Consider the following 16,614-nt stretch of genomic DNA (forward strand, 5'->3'; position numbering starts at 1 on the left):
CAGCTATTCATTCAGGTCAACCTTGACCATGTGGTGAGTATTTAGGAGTTCTAGGCTAAAGAGCCAATTGGAGATCTTTATACTGTTATTCTCATAAAGAGATAAAAGCTCAGAAGAAGCCAAGAAGTTTGGGACTGTGAATATCATCCACCCTAAACATGGGAGTTATACAAAAATTCTAGACCCAAGCACCTGGACCCTCAGCCCAGACCCCTCCTATGTGTATTACTGTGCCAATGAGCCTGTGTAAGGTGTGGAGTTGACTTTATCCCTGATGTCAAGGGAGCTGTGCTGGTTTGTGGCATGTCCTCAAACCTCCTACCCAACTCAACGTTTCCAAGGTTGGGGTGGTTTTTGATGGTGCGCATTTTTGATGGTTGGCTCTGTGGGGATCAGGGTGCTGGTTATCTGTGATGATCTGCTGGGGGTTTGCTCTTAGAGAGTCCCCTTGGTCCTGGAGTACAAAGTGCAGGCCAGAAACAATTCCGGGTACCACACACTTCCCTGCTTCGGCATCTACTCATGAACTTGGTCCTGGAGTGGATTAAGAACAATGATTGTCCAGCCCCCATCAAATCTCAAATGATTTATGATATCATTGATAATTCTCAAGAATTTATGTATGTCCAGTGGAGCCCCAGAACAAAAGCAAGATGAATATCCAGTATCATTAAAGTTTAAACTAACCTAACAGCTCATAAACTTAACCACGATATTTTTTCCAAGGAACACGATTATAGATTCTTTCCCCCTTCCCCCAAAACCAGCAAAATATCCACAGCTTTGAAAGCTTGTGAGATTTAACAGACACCTTAATTTTGACTTAAACTGGAAGCATTTAAAAAAACAAAAACCTTACTTTAGCTTTTCTAATAATTCCAGCTTATGTTGTATTGGCTGCTACTTTTTCCAACTAGATCTCAATATTCAAACTTGCCCATGGACTTACACAAAGTGCAGTTAATGTTTCTGGAGACCCACAAACTCGTAGCATTGAGGGTGGAGGGCCCACTAGGTGCTGAATCTTGATTCTTTTCAAAATGACACATTCAGGTCAACCTTGACCATGTGGTGAGTATTTAGGAGTTCTAGGCTAAAGAGCCAATTGGAGATCTTTATACTGTTATTCTCATAAAGAGATAAAAGTGACAAACCATAAGTTAATATAGCAAGGTCTGTTTTTAATGCCAAATAGTTGATATCACTACACATTTATAGTTCTAATAATGCAGTTCTCAGTGATATATGGAGAGACTTGGGGAATTTGTTAGAATCCTTGACCATGTACATTAGAGCACTATATTTTCAACAGTTCTGTCTCTCCCTCTATCCTCCCTTCTGAAGCTGCTTCATAAGATTTAGAAGCTCCCCACCATGGGCGATATTACCAGGAGTACTTGTAGTATCTAGAACAAACTTCTAAAGATCACCTACCTACCCAAGTCTAGGCAGCAGTCTGCCTAAAAGCCATTTTATTTAGGTTATTATTCTTCCTATAGGTTCACAGGGGTGTTAAAGTGTTTTCAACTATTGCTTTTCACTGACCAACAGAATATAGAAAACAAAAGAATCACAGTAAAATCAACAGAAATTACTTCATTTTTATAAATCTGGAAACTGAGTCAGACACTCACCAAAATTCAACAGCTGGTTAATGACAGAGCTGATATGAGAGTTAGGTTCATAATCTACCAATGTTGGATGCCAAATGGTAATCCAGAGGTATAGTATTTTTATATTCTGAAATTCCTACCAAGAAATTTTCTTATGGGGACTTTTCGCTTAAAATAAATGTATCCAATTAAAAATTACCTAATTATCCACATCAATTTTAAACCAGGAACTGTGCTATTCTCTCTATGTGCTTTATCTACTTTAGTAGCCACTCTGAGGTAGAACACTAGTATCACATTTTGAAGAAGAGAAAAGAGATTCATTAAATTTTTATAAGTGGTAGGGTACATACTATCTACACTATACTATACACTACATATTTTAAATGTGTGTCATTACTTTAACATTTTTATTGTAATATCCTTTGAACTCGAGCTGTTATTTAGATGCCTGTTAAATAGGCTCATGGAATCTGCTTTGTTGAAATGTCAGTATAGTAAATATTTCTGAAACTACATAAAAAAGCACTTCCATTTATTCCCTGTACTGGGATCACATTCCTCACCTTTCCCCCTACTTTAGCTATATCAAGTTGGTTCTCACATGAGACATTAGTCACAAATACAGTAATACACAAGAAAATTTTAAATAGTGAGTCACTAAAGATCAAAGTTCCCACTCACCTTCTGTTGAGACATCCATTGAATTGCAAACTAGTACATTTTAATAGTAAGCATTTAAGATCAAATTACCTGCCAGAAGTAGATCATAAAGAACCTGGTTAGAGCAAAATTAGGCAGTGGATAAGAAGGGCACAGAAATAGCATGATAAGAGAACAGAAATGTTGAAAAGATCCCACTAGACTCCAATCAAATGAGTAAAACTGTAGGCCTTAAACAACAACTATCCTTTACTTGAATGAATATGGAAAATGATGGAAAATGTCATAGATGAAAATCAAGTATTAAGGATTTTTAAAACATAGTAGCCAGAAAGACCAAGTAAATATTAACAAGGAGTGAATGAATGAATGGCACAAGGTTTCTGAGGCCTTGTGCCATGAGACAAAGTAAAACTGTTCTCAACAGGATGACTTACCCATCACTCCCCAACAGTGTCAATTCTTTCCCCAAGTCCACAAATGTTCTGAGCTATCTAGGTTTTTCATCATTATCCTTTTTATAATCCTTCATTATTATCCTTTTTATAATCCTTCATCATTATCCTTTTCTTTTTTTACAAACAGTCTAGAAACAAACAAATAATAACTATTCTATGTGTTTAAAGTCTATTGACACAATTTCAAGGAAAAACAAAACTGGAAATAGTGAAGAGCCTGTAAGTACGTTATTTTCCACTGAATAGCAAGGCCAAGAATGTCAACACGTTGACCACCAAAGTAGCTGTTTCCTTTCTTTATTTTCTGTGCTTATTCCCAATTCCTCAGACCCAACCAAAGTCCCACCACAGAGGAAGCATATTTCTTGGAGCTGGAAAATAATTTAAATATATCACCCCAACACGTGTGTGGTAAGTGTTGTAAGGCAAAATGTCTTCAGCTAAGTGATACCTATGTGGTGATTAAATTGTGCTTCCCAGGATGGCAATCCGACATTTACACTATGCAAGCAGCTCAAAAAGATACAGTTCACTGCCTCAATGGATTCAGCAATAAAAAGAAGCACATTTAAATACTAAAGACATTGTGCATGAATAAATAGCAAAATAAAGGAAACCTTTAAGTGCTTTCCAGCAGTTGAACCCATAACCATTCAATTTCCCTTTATTCCTCTTAATAACCTTTTCCCCTGGGTAATGCTGGGAGAGCACAGTGCCATTGTAACCTTGAATTTGGTATAAATCCAATAACACATATTGACCTGGCAATAGGGGTGTGTGTGTGTGTGTGTGTGTGTGTGTGTGTGTGTGTGTGTGTGTGTGTTTCCTGTTTTTAAAGGACAATTTTTTTAAAAAAGGAAATCCAAATCAAAAGTGTAGGGCTTGTTATTTCTAAAGTGTCTATTATTGTCTTTGCTCTCGGCCTCAAGTATTTATTTCTGCTCATTTTGGAGAGATGGGGCAGGGTCTCCCTGGGTTGATACTTTCTTCAGTCTACAAATTGACTTAAGCTCATGGAATACAGAAAATAAGCTAAACTAAAAATTTACATAATTATTTACATAATTTCATATCTGTCACCTCATTTAATACTCCCTGAATCTTATCATAGCACCAAAACAGGTATTAGAGTCCTTGTAAATTACTATAGATTTGTTCAGCTATGACCTAGATTGGCCTTTGATATACACTGAGTGGCCAGATTATTATGACCACCTGATGTTTGTAGGCAAATTAGCTATAATTTACTGCTGAAGTTGCTAGAGGGCCAAACCATTATAAATGGGGAAGCAGGTTGTTTACCATGACAGTAGAAGTGACGTTTTTCTGAAAATATGGGTAAACAACACAATTTAACAGCGTTTGAATGTGGGATATATACATCCACACTAATAAAAGACAAACATGCAAATTGACCATAACTTTGTTACCCCTTAAGCCACGCCCACCAGCCAATCAGAGTGACTATATGCAAATTTACCCAACCAAGATGGCAGCTGGCAGCCAGGGAGCTGGAGCAAGCAAGAGGCTTGGTTGCCCCAATGATGGAGGAAGCCAAGCTTCCTGGCCAGCTCTGAACAACACTCAAAGCAACAAAGCTTCAATTATAAATAAATCCCAGAATAAAATTTTTAAAAAAAGGAAAAAAGGAGAGGCTGGGAGCTTCTGTCACCGGAGGGGGGAGATGGTGGGGGGGGCTTGGCCATCCTGAAAATGGCCCTCAGCCCCTCACCCAGACTGACCAGGCACCCCAGTGGGGAACCCCCACCCTGAAGGGGGTGTGACCAGCTGCAAACAGCCATCAGCCCCTCACCCAGGCCAGGCAACCAAGCAGGACCCCCACCCTGATCCATTAAGGATATCCCACTATAGTTTAGGCCTGCTCCCCGCTGGCAAGTGGACATCCCCCAAGAGCTCCCAGGCTGCCAGAGGGATGTCTGATTACATCTTAGGCCCTATCTCCCGGGGAGCGGGCCTAAGCCAGCAGGTGGTCATCCCCCGATGTGTCCCAGACTGCAAGATGGCACAGGCTGGGCTGAGGGACCCCCCACCTTGAGTGCACAAATTTTTGTGCACCGAGCCTCTAGTATATTTCATAATTAATAATATCAATAACTAAGTCTGGCAGTTAACATATGTTTAGGATTGTTGACTATCATTTAGGATTAGTTTAGTTATTTTTTTAAGTGAGATGATTTAAAGTTTGTTTAAAGGAAAATACTAGGCAAAAAATAGCATAGGTAGTTTTTAATGTATAAAAAAATTATGAAAATGATATAAGAATGATAGAAGATTATGAAACGCTATAGCTCATTGCAGGTACAACTATTTTTAGGCAACCAATTTGTTGGCTAATCCAACAAATATCAGTAGCTCTTTCTACATTCAGTTTGAGATTCCACATCTCAGAAAATACTGAAAAGAAAATAAAGGGAACTAGAGATAGTACACCGAATTCTAGGAGTTGAAGCCCTAGCAGGTAAACTTCTATTAGTTTAAATGATTATACAAAAAGATTCTAATATCAATGCATAGGGAGTACTATAGTCATTTTGCCATATAATTCATCTATTCAAAATCTCAGAAAACTGAAAAAATAAGAATTAAAAAGAATATTTAAGGCCTGTTAAGCCATATTGAAAGAGAGCCTACTAGACATCTACAGTTATTCTATGGACCATTTTCATCAGTTTATCATGCATACACAGATCTGCAGGGGGATTCAGCCAGCTAAACAAAATAAAGTGTACAACTCAAAAGAATGTAATTCAAAGGAAATATATATACGCTGGTTCTTAGTAAAAAGGAAAGGGGGGAAATGCATGGTTTAAAAATTACAAAGAGAACCTAAACCAAGTTGATAGGATCAAAATGATCTGCCAATGATTTAACTCGCTGTCAATCTAAAACTCAACATTCTTAAGGGAAAATTAAAATAATCTGGAGCCTCTGAAACACATGATCCACAAAGTTTAGCTTACAATAAAAATTAAGTAGGCATGTGAAGAATCAGGAAAAGGTGAATGCTAAAAACTAAAAGAACCCATAGCAATAGATCCAGAGAAGTTTCAGATAATGGAATTAACAAACTAGAACTTCAAAATGGCTATGATTAATACTTCAATGAAAATGAATAATAAATAGGATGTATGAAAATATAGAGTACACAGAAAAATTGAGTATGTAATATATACAATGGAGATGTTAAAACTGAAAAATACAATATCTGAAGTTAACTCACTGTACAGAAATAACAGTAGATTGGACACAGAATCCAATGGTATTAGTAAATTAGAAGCACAAGACTAGAAGAGAGAGGACCACAGGGATGAGCAAAAGAGAAACGTGGGACATGATCAAAATGTCTTGCATATATTTAACAGGAATCTTAAAAGAGAGTGTAGAGGGAATGAGACTAAGGCAATCAATATTTGAAAAAAAAAAAAAAAAGAATGGCTGTGTAGTTTACAAATCTAAAAGAATGCAAAGCCCACAGATTCAAGAACCTCAGTGAGCCCCAACTGGGATAACTTCAAGAAAAACAGAACTAGGCACATCACAGTCTAACCACACAAGAGCAAAACAAACATGGCATTTAAAAAGGAAGCTGAAAAAAACACTCATTACTTTTAGGGAAACAATATTAATGTTATCTCTCTTCCCAATAGAAGCTATGGAAGCTAGATGACAGTTAAATGGCACCTTGAAAGTGATAAAAGAATAAAAATCTTGAAAATCTAGAATTCAATATCTAGAGGAAATATCCTTCAAAATAAGTTAAAAAAAGAATCTCAGATAAATAAAAATTGAGAAAATGTATTGCTAGATGTCACTTCCGATAGGAAACACTAAGTAAATACTGTTAAATAAAGTTGAATCACGAATATTTTGGTGACACAGAGCACAATATCAAGGGAAAAACATGTACAAATGACTGAAATATTTGGAAGAATTAGATTCTGAATGTGAAGAGTAATAACTTAATCTATGTAGTCTGCTTATTTTTCCTCTTTGATGTATGCACAATAGTGATAAATGTTTTGAAAATATGCTAAGCTATCAAAAGGGCTCTTTCAATAAATATAATAAAAAGATCATAAGAGATAAAAGAAGCTGTGTGTCAACACTTATATGGCAGTGTTTTATTATTTTTGTTTGCTTTCTTAGTGGGCTATAAGTTAATGATGTATCTTACTATCCATTGAATTATACATTTGATAAAACACAGCAATACTTTTAAAAATGAAATCTGCGGATATAAAAAAATCAATTCTTTGTATTAAAAACAATGAAATAGCAAAATATTTTAGACATTTACTATGAGAAAATGAAAATACCACAAAAGAAATAAATGGGATAAATAAGGTATGGCAATTTTCAAATGTTCCTAATAAACTTAAAAATGTTTTTTTAAATTTAAATATTTCTAGGAAAGTATAACATAATTTTGTCTCAAAAAGGTAGACAATCACCAAAAAACTACAACTATAAGAAAACTGAATAAATAAAGATATTTTAAAATTATCTCTGTTAAGTTCTCTCTGAATTTAACTCAATCCTCTACAAATTTATACATTAACTTTAACAATTCTATGTACTTTATACTTATACATACAAAAAAGTCAACAAGATATTAGCAAATTATATTCATTACTATATAAAAAGAATAAGTCATCTCAGCCAGCTAAGCCTTATTTCAGAAATGCAAGGTTTGTTTAATATTCAGAAATCAATACCACTCATTACATTAACAGAATAAAGGCAAATAAGCATATGATCATTTAAATATATGCAGAAAAAAGCATTTGAGAAAATTCAACACCCATTTATGAAAAAAATATCTCTGCAAACTAGGAATAGAAGTGAATTTTCTCAACCAAAGTCTATACCTAATATGAAATGTGTGTTTTTTAAGATTGTAATTAAGATAAGAATGTCCATTCTCCATACCTTTATTCAACATTATGCTGGAGGTCCTAGCCAATTGAATGAGGCAAGAAAAAAAATCTAAGAGAAATATTAAATATAAAGGAATAAGAAAAGCTGTCTCAGAAAACATGATTCACAGACAAGAGTAGGTACACACAAAAATCACAGGACATTCATTATTGAAATATTAGAGCTAGTAAGTTTAGTCAGATCATAGGCTACGAGATACGTAAAACAAAACAAACAAACAAAAAAACCCACACAATTATATGTGTATTTACCAGCAAGGAAGAAATGAAAAATGGAATTCGGAGAATGATACCATTTGAAATATCAAATGTCATAAAACACTCAAGGATAAATTTAACAAAAATAAATAAATACAACTTTGCACTGCAAACTATGAAATATTTCCAAGACAAAGTAAGGAAGACTTAAGTAAATGGATACCAATGACTTACATATGTATTGGAAAAGTGAACACAGCTACATTGTCAAATCACCCAAATTTAATCTATAACTTTAATATGATCAAAATCTTAGCAGGCTTTCATTGTAAAAATTGTTAAGCTGATTCTAAAATTTATATGAAAATGCAGAGAATCTAGAATAGGCAACACACTCTCAAAAAAATAACAAACTTGGAATAGTAAGAGCACTTGGTTTAAAGACTTCTTATAAAGCTACAGTAATCAAGGAAATATGCAAAAGGACAGGCATGTAAATAAATAAAACAGAAAAGAGAGTCCATAATATACCCATATGAATAGGGTTAATATAAGTTTACAAAGCCTAGAGCAATCAGTGGGAAAAAGTAAGCCCAACAAAAGGTGCTGGAACAGCTAGATAACCATATTTTGAAAAATGAACCTCAATTCTGTTCTTATACCATGCACAACAATTAATTTGAAGTGGCTAATAAATTAGGAGCAGGAAGCTTCTTGAAGAAAACATAACATAACATATTCACAATCTTCAAGATTTCTTAGACACGATACAGAAAGTAGTAACTATAAAAAATATGACAAATTAGACTGCTCATAAAAAGACACTTAAGAATATGAAGAGGAATGCCACAAATGGGAAGAGAATATTCCCAATACATACATCTACCAAAGGACTTGTGTAAAGAATATATAACTCCAACACAATAATAAGAGGACAAATATAAACAATAAAAATGGGGGAAATGTTTTTGAACAGACATTTCATAAAGGAAAATATACAAATGACTAATAAACACATGAAAAATTACTCTATACTAAAAACATTATGGAACTGAACACTATTTCTTCAGCCACTAAAATGTCTAAAAATCATAATACCTAATGCTGAAAATATGTGGAATAATTTGGAACTCTCTTGCATTGCTGGTGGCAGTGTAAAATGGTACTGTCTCTTTGAAAAAAGATTGGCAACTTCTTTTGACATTAAATATATATCTATGATCAAACAATCCCCCTCAGTGTATACCTTAAAGAAATGAAAATATATATCAACAAAAAATTGTGCAGAAATATTCAGTCATTCTATTCGTAATAGTCCCAAACTGGAAACAATTCATATGTTCATCAACATGAAGATGGATACATTTTTTAAATGTGTTTTTATTGATTTCAGAGAGAGGAATGGAGAGGGAGAGAGGGATAGAAACATCAGTGCTGAGATGGAATCATTGATCGTCTTCTGCACGCCCCCCCACCCCCAACTGGGGATCAAGCCTGCAACCTGGGCACATGCCCTGACCAGGAACTGAACCATGACCTCCTGGTTCGTAGGTCGGCACTCCACCACTGAGCCACACCAGCCAGGTGAAAATGGGTAAATTTGTAGTATATTGACTCAAAGGAATGTTACTCAGTAATTAAATAGGTTCAAACTATTGATGTAAGCATCTCAAAAATTGTTTGCAGAGTAAAAGAAGCCTTACAAAAGTCATTTATATGAAATTCTAAACTGGGCAAAACTAATCTTTGGCAAAAGAAATCTGAGCTTGAGGGAATGTGTCTTCTAGGGAGCTGGATGAATATAATGGCATTTTGTAAATATTCTATATCTCTAATCTACATCTTGTTAGGAGTGTAAATTATACTAGTGAATGTATTTTTCAAAATACATCAAACTACTGTAAGACATAACATTTCCACGTTTAATTTAAATATGCCTCATTTTAAAAATTCACATTTTTTTTTCCCAAGAGGGAGATTATTACTTTATTTTGGTTTGGTTCTGGCTTTCCACTTCAGTCTCTTTTCCTGCCTCTAACTTTCATATTGTACAATCCACCAATATCAACTACTTATAATTCCCTAAGCATACATTTGTGCATGAACTCTCCTTGGAATGTTCCTTCCCTCTCTTCACCTATAAAACATCCACTTGTAGATTGTAAGGCTGCAGTGAGTCCACTTCCTCTCCAAAGCCTTTCCTATTCTCCTAGGAAAGGCTTTGGGAAGGCAAAATAATATCTGCCACTTCTGTTCAATTCGGTGCCTCATTTCCACTTTTATTACTGCATGTCAAAAAAAGAAGAAACGCTGAAACAGGTTTGGCTCAGTGGATAGAGCATGGGCCTGCGGACTGAAAGGTCCCGGGTTTGATTCCGGTCAAGGGCATGTACCTGGGTTGCGGGCACATCCCCAGTAGGAGATGTGCAGGAGGCAGCTGATTGATGTTTCTAACTCTCTATCTCTCTCCCTTTCTCTCTGTAAAGAATCAATAAAATATATTTTAAAAAAAAAGAAGAAACTTTCACCATTTGCAACAGCATGGGGGGGACATGGAGCGTATTATGCTAAATGAAATGAGCCAGTCAGAGAAAGATAAATATCACATGACCTCACTCATATGGGGAATCTAATGAACAAAAGGAACTGATGAACAAAATGAAACCAGAAGTTTGGGTGCATGGAACAGACTGGCCAGTGCCCGAGGGGAGGGGTTGTGTGTGACTGGATAGAGCAGGTGAAGGGATTAAAGAACATATGTGCGTACCCCATGGGCAGGGACAATAGTTTGGTGAAGGCCAGGAGAGGGGGAGGCGGGGGAGGTGGAGGTAGGCAAAGTGCTGGGAAAATGGGGACACTTGCAATTGTTAACATTAAAAATTTTTAATAAAAAAATAAAATATCTTGGTGAAACAATATTTCAAGTAAAGGAACAACTGACATTTAATCATTTTATGCAATAAAGTTTCTTTTACAATTAACAAAAGCATTTTGAGAGTTCATTTACATGTCTCTTTCACCATATATAGTCCTTAAGGGTAAGGGCTATATCCATAGCACCTACTATATAGTAGCAACAACAATAAATGACCATTTATTTAATAGTTTGTACTGGAACATAGATAGGCATTCCTCATTAATGTCATTTAATTTCCAGCATAATTCTCATTTTACAGGTAATCAAAATGAGGTATAGAGAAGCTGTATTGCCATCAATAACCACAATGCTAGTATACTGAATGAAGTTAAGCTTTCAACTAAGGTCTCTTTGATTCCAAAATCCATGCCCTTAAATCAATAAGTAGAATTCACTACTTCCCAGATCTCCTATGAAAAAATAACAGGCATTACACAATAATTGCATCAAATCGGCCCAAAAATTGTACATTTCTTATGACACCAATGAACTAACTAAACCAGCTGAAGTCAAAGATGCCAGAATTATTTTAAAGCAGGGATAAACAGGTATAGTTTTTCTTTCTTATCTCTTGCTACTGACATTTCTGAACATTTTCAGGCAAAGGTGGATTCTTTAACCTCCACTAGGTATCTGATTTAATTTTTGTCTTAACTACTGCCTGCTGTAATTAGCTGTGTATATAGGTGGAAGATGTGCCTTATCTTAGATTTGTTTCTGTGGTTCATCCAAATATGTAGGAAAAAAATACACTACAAGCTCTTAAACTGGCTTCTAAGATATTGAAACCCTGTTAAGACAACCCAAGAAGTCCCTGGTTTCTTTTAAGAAGATTTGTTCTGGGTTTGCTATTTTGTTTATGGAATCATTGTGATGTGTGACTTTGGCCCTGGTCTCTGCTGCTGCCCAAACTCCTCATTAGTGAATGTCAGCATCATCCCTACAAACTCTCATCGGTCTCCTTTCTCAGTATTACTTCTGCGGACACTATATCTCCTAGACACTCGCCTCTAATAATGAGAATAAACATCAAATCCTTTGTCCCGAATCCCAAACAACACTTAGTTGCTTTTTTATGTTCATACTTTCTATTTATTTTACTTGTTGTTATGGTTGTACAGTCTCTGAGAAGTCTAGTGAAAGGATCACTCTTTTCATAAACTGTTAAAGGGAGAAGATCATGGCAGCAATTTTTGCCAAAAAGCACTGAATCGATTAATATTTATTAAGCTTCTGTAATATGAAACCTATACTGCTTACCTCAGTTTTTTTCACGCCTTATCCTGTTGTATAGTGGTTGTCATTAAAACAAAATTTTAGGAGAATATGTGGATTTAGAGCCATCTGGATTTAGCTTGTGCAGAGAGTATAGTTAGCATAGCAGGCCTGAGACTGCTACCCCTAGAAAGGCCTATTTGCAGGCTAGATCTTTGGCTGAAATCTCAGAACTTGAATGGCAAACAGGCCCCCTAAACTAATGTTAAGTTTTCCCTAATTAAGAAAAGTAGTTCCCTGTGCCCACACATTTGTACAAACAATATGGTTTATGCCGAAATCCTGCTTTTTACTAGGAACCTGGCATTTTGATACAGGTTATAGGCAGAGGGCGATTACAGAGCCGACAAAAACCATGGGCTTCTAGGCTCAGCTCAGTCAAGCATCCCTAGCAGATAACATTTAACACATGTTGTCACAATTTGGTGCTGGAGAAGTTAAATGGGTGCTGCGACTCCCCTGGGAGAGGACTTCTGGCAGTTTGAGCCGGTTTCCTTCCAATTATACCCCTTTCATTTTTTTCCCTTTGATGATTTTGCTTTGTACCTTCTCAGTGTAATAAGTCATAGCCATGGATATCCTGAGCCTTCTGAGGCCTCCCAGCAAATCATCAAACCTGAAGCTGGTACTGGGCTATTCGTTAAAAATTAACTATATGAAAATAGTAGAGCATTCCGTTAAAAATCTTCTTTCTTGGAAGAGCAAATTTAATTATGTATTGATTGGTATTTTTTACTTTTTAGCTAAATGACTCCTTTTTTATAATATAATCTCCAACTGTATTCTTGGTAATACAAATAAGTAGTTGTAAAAGATAAAGAAAGGTGTTATGAGATGCTTACTTTTATCAAAAACTTCAAGCCACCACTTTTACATACTCATCTGTAAACTCAAATTGCTAAGAGGAGTCAATAGACCTAGAGAACAGTCAGAAAATACCAGTTGAAGGTCTAAAGAGTTAGTTCCTCGAAAATGTCCATCAATCTCGGTAGGAGATAATGTCTGAAGGCGTTATAATGTCTATACTCCAGGAAAATAAATGCACGTCTGTGCGTTGGCACCAGGCGCAGTGAGAGAGAATGCAAAGTAACCAGTATAGTGGGAACAACTAAAAAAGCCGTATTGACTAAGTCCTGGATGTTGAGTGCCAAGAAAGTTTTTCAGCTTCCCCACTTAGTCTTCATTTTCTATTTTTGAATTTTTAAAGTGATACTACTCTACTTTTTTTTTATGAAACAAGATTTATTTTTAGAAGGGAAAGTTTTACTGCCAATGAATAATAGTGTTTTCTCTCTCTGAATAGCTGTTTTATTACATTTCTTGGGGTGACATTGGTTAATGAGATTATATAGGTTTCACATATATGCATATATTCATGCACATAGCCAATAGTATGAGGAAGGCCTGGGGTTGGGAGGGTGGTGGGCAGAGAGGAGCAAAGGGGGGAAAACGGGAGACATCTGTAATACTGTGAACAATTTTAAAAATAAATAAATTGAATTAAACTAAACAAACAAAAAGATTACATAGGTTTTAAGTGTACATTTCTATGATACATGATCGGTATATTGCATTGTGCTCCCACCAGCTGGAGTGAAATCATCTTCCATCACCATATATTTGCTCCTCTTTACCCCTCACTATCCCCACCCCCTCTTCTCTGATAACCACCATACTATTCTCTGTGTCTATGAATTTCCATTTTATATCTCACATATGAGTGAAATGATGTGGTTCTTAGCTTTTTATGACTTGAGTTATTTTGCTTGGCCTGATATACAAGTCCATCGATGTTGTCACAAATGGCCGTATTTCTGAGAATAAAGAATGAAGCTGGAGGTATCAAACTACGTGACTTTAAATTATACTAGAGTGGACAATAATCAAAACAGCATGATATTGGCATAAAAATAGACACACAGACCGATGTAACAGAATTGAGAGCCCATAAATAAAACCATGTGTATATTAGCAAGTATTTTTTGACAAAGGAGTTAAAAACATACAATGTAAAAAACAAAGCCTCTTTAATAAATGGTGCTGAAAAGATAGGAAAGCCACAGGCAAAAGAAGGAACTAGACCAGTGGTCAGCAAACTCATTAGTCAACAGAGCCAAATACCAACAGTACAACGATTGAAATTTCTTTTGAGAGCCAAATTTTTTAAACTTAAACTATATAGGTAGGTACATTGTTATTGACTTAATTAGGGTACTCCTAAGGCTTAAGAGCCACACTCAAGGGGCCAAAGAAACACATGTGGTTCGCGAGCCTCAGTTTGCCGACCACGGATAAAGTTTGTCCCATGTACAAAATTTAATTTACAGTGGATCGAAGACCTAAACATAAGATCTGCAACAATAAATTCTACATGGAAAAAATCATACGCACTACATTTTTGGACCTTGGTCTTAGAGAAGATTTTATAAATTTGACCCCAAAGGCAAGGGAAATAAAGGCAAAAATAAATGAGTGCAACTATGCCAAATTAAAAAGCTTCTGCACTGCAAAAGAAACCAACAACAAAATAAAAGCACAACCAACTAAATGGGAAAAGATATTTGCAAACAACAGCTTTGACAAGGGGTTACTTTCAAAAATTGTAAAGAACTCATATAACTCAACACCAAACAATCCAATTAAAAACTGGACAGAGCACCTGAACTTCTGCCAAAAAGACATACAAATGGCCAACAGATATATGAAAAGATTCTCCATTTTACTAGCTATTAAGGAAATGAAAATCAAAAGTACAATGAGATACCACCTCAAATCTGTTAGATTGACCATTATCAACAAGACAAACAGTATCAAGTTTGAAGAGGATGTAGAGAAAAAGGAACCTTGATTCACTGCTGGGGGAATGCAAACTGGTATGGCCACTGTAAAAAAACAGTATGGTGGGTCCTCAAAAAATTAAGAATAAAGTTACTGTATGACCCAGTAATCACTCTTATGGGTAACTACCTAAAATTTTTGAAAACATTTATTTTCAAAGATATATGTACCCCTATGTTCAGTGCTGCATTATTCACAGTGGCCAAGACATGGAAACAACCAAGTGTCCTTTGACAGATGACTGAATAAAGAAGATGTGATATAAATGGAATACTACTCAGCCATAAGAAAAGATTGGATACTCCTCCTCTTATACCACTCACAAGGGTAATTTGGGTTATTTCAAATCAATAAAATGGAAAATAGGAAAAAAGGTCATCCTGATAAAGAAATATGAAATACTCAATGATAAACTAAATAGACACTTGATCATATGAGTGCTTTGGGGGAAAGAGGAGCTAAAATAAGAAGGAAAACTTAAAAAGAATTAGTGTTGAAAGTGAGCATGTGATATAATAATTTCTAAAAATATAGCATTTATAGTGCAAGACACTCTTCTATATATTAACACATCTACTCTCTACAACAACCCTGATAGTTGCTATATTATCAATCCCATTTGAACAATGGGGAAACTAAGGCTCAGAGAAGTAAATATCATTGAAGGACACATTAATTTGAAAAATTGGAATCCACAGACAGGTGGTCTGACTCCACCATCCAAACTCTTAACCACTATACTATGTCATATATTTAAAGACATATTATAGAAAGATTTCTCAAAGCAGTGATAAAATATTGTGGATTGCTTTTCAATTTGTTGTTTCATAAGAAACTAAAACTGGGTAGAGGGAACAAAACTAAACCATTCTAACTTATCTTACAGAACCGAACATGTCCTTCCATACACATATATGCCCAAGGAAAGACTACGCCTTTTCCGAAGGTCACATTCTCTACCAATTATGCATATGATTTTGGAATATTCTGAATGGTCGTAACTACTTAGTGTTCGTAGATAAAACATTTCATGAAATGGACATCTCTATGTTGATACAGTCCAAACCACTAAAACATAGGCATACAGAAAAGAGGAGACAAAAAAGTGTGCAGTAGGTAATTAAAATAACAAACCCTAAGCAGTTCAGGCAGAAAGAATAAAAAGAAAGAATAAAAAAGATAATTTTCATGAATACTTCAAAACTATTTTCCAGGACCAGAAATCTTACTTTGGTGCCCATCAGTGATAAGGGCCAAAGTTTATACCTATACTTGGAGGACTAAGGCCTAGCTGTAGAGACTAGTGAGACTAATGTCTATTAGCTCAATATTCCATTCTCGCAATATAAATGAAATCTCTGTCTCTGTTTTCTAGGAGAACAAAACAAAATAAAAGTCCCACATATTCAGAGAGCCAGACAGGCGGTTATTTTCTTTCCTGGGACTCAGTCTCATTCTTTGAGAGCTGAGTTAGAAACACATTTGAGTTTTCACATGTGCTGGTATGCTTTCTTGCACTTGTTAATAAGAGCTATGTAACCTCTCTTTCCCATTTTGACTTAAGCTACCAAGAAATTCATTCACCCTGACCGGTTTGGCTCAGTGGATAGAGCGTCGGCCTGCGGACTCAAGGGTCCCAGGTTCGATTCCGGTCAGGGGCATGTACCTTGGTTGCGGGCACATCCCCAGTAGGG

The 16,614-nt window shown here is 35.7% G+C and overlaps 1 protein-coding gene and 1 pseudogene across 1 annotated transcript in view; one reads left to right on the forward strand and one right to left on the reverse strand.

Moving 5' to 3' along the window:
- The window catches only part of LOC102759010, a 2,465-nt pseudogene extending 1,808 nt beyond the window's left edge, over window positions 1-657 (forward strand).
- The window catches only part of CTNNA3 (catenin alpha 3), a gene marked incomplete at its 3' end in the record, with an annotated part of 1,162,049 nt that overhangs the window by 509,166 nt on the left and 636,269 nt on the right, over window positions 1-16,614 (reverse strand). The gene's annotated exons all lie outside the window — the stretch shown is intronic.

This window comes from Myotis davidii, unplaced genomic scaffold, assembly GCF_000327345.1.
Source record: "Myotis davidii unplaced genomic scaffold, ASM32734v1 scaffold134, whole genome shotgun sequence".
Taxonomy (NCBI): domain Eukaryota; kingdom Metazoa; phylum Chordata; class Mammalia; order Chiroptera; family Vespertilionidae; genus Myotis; species Myotis davidii.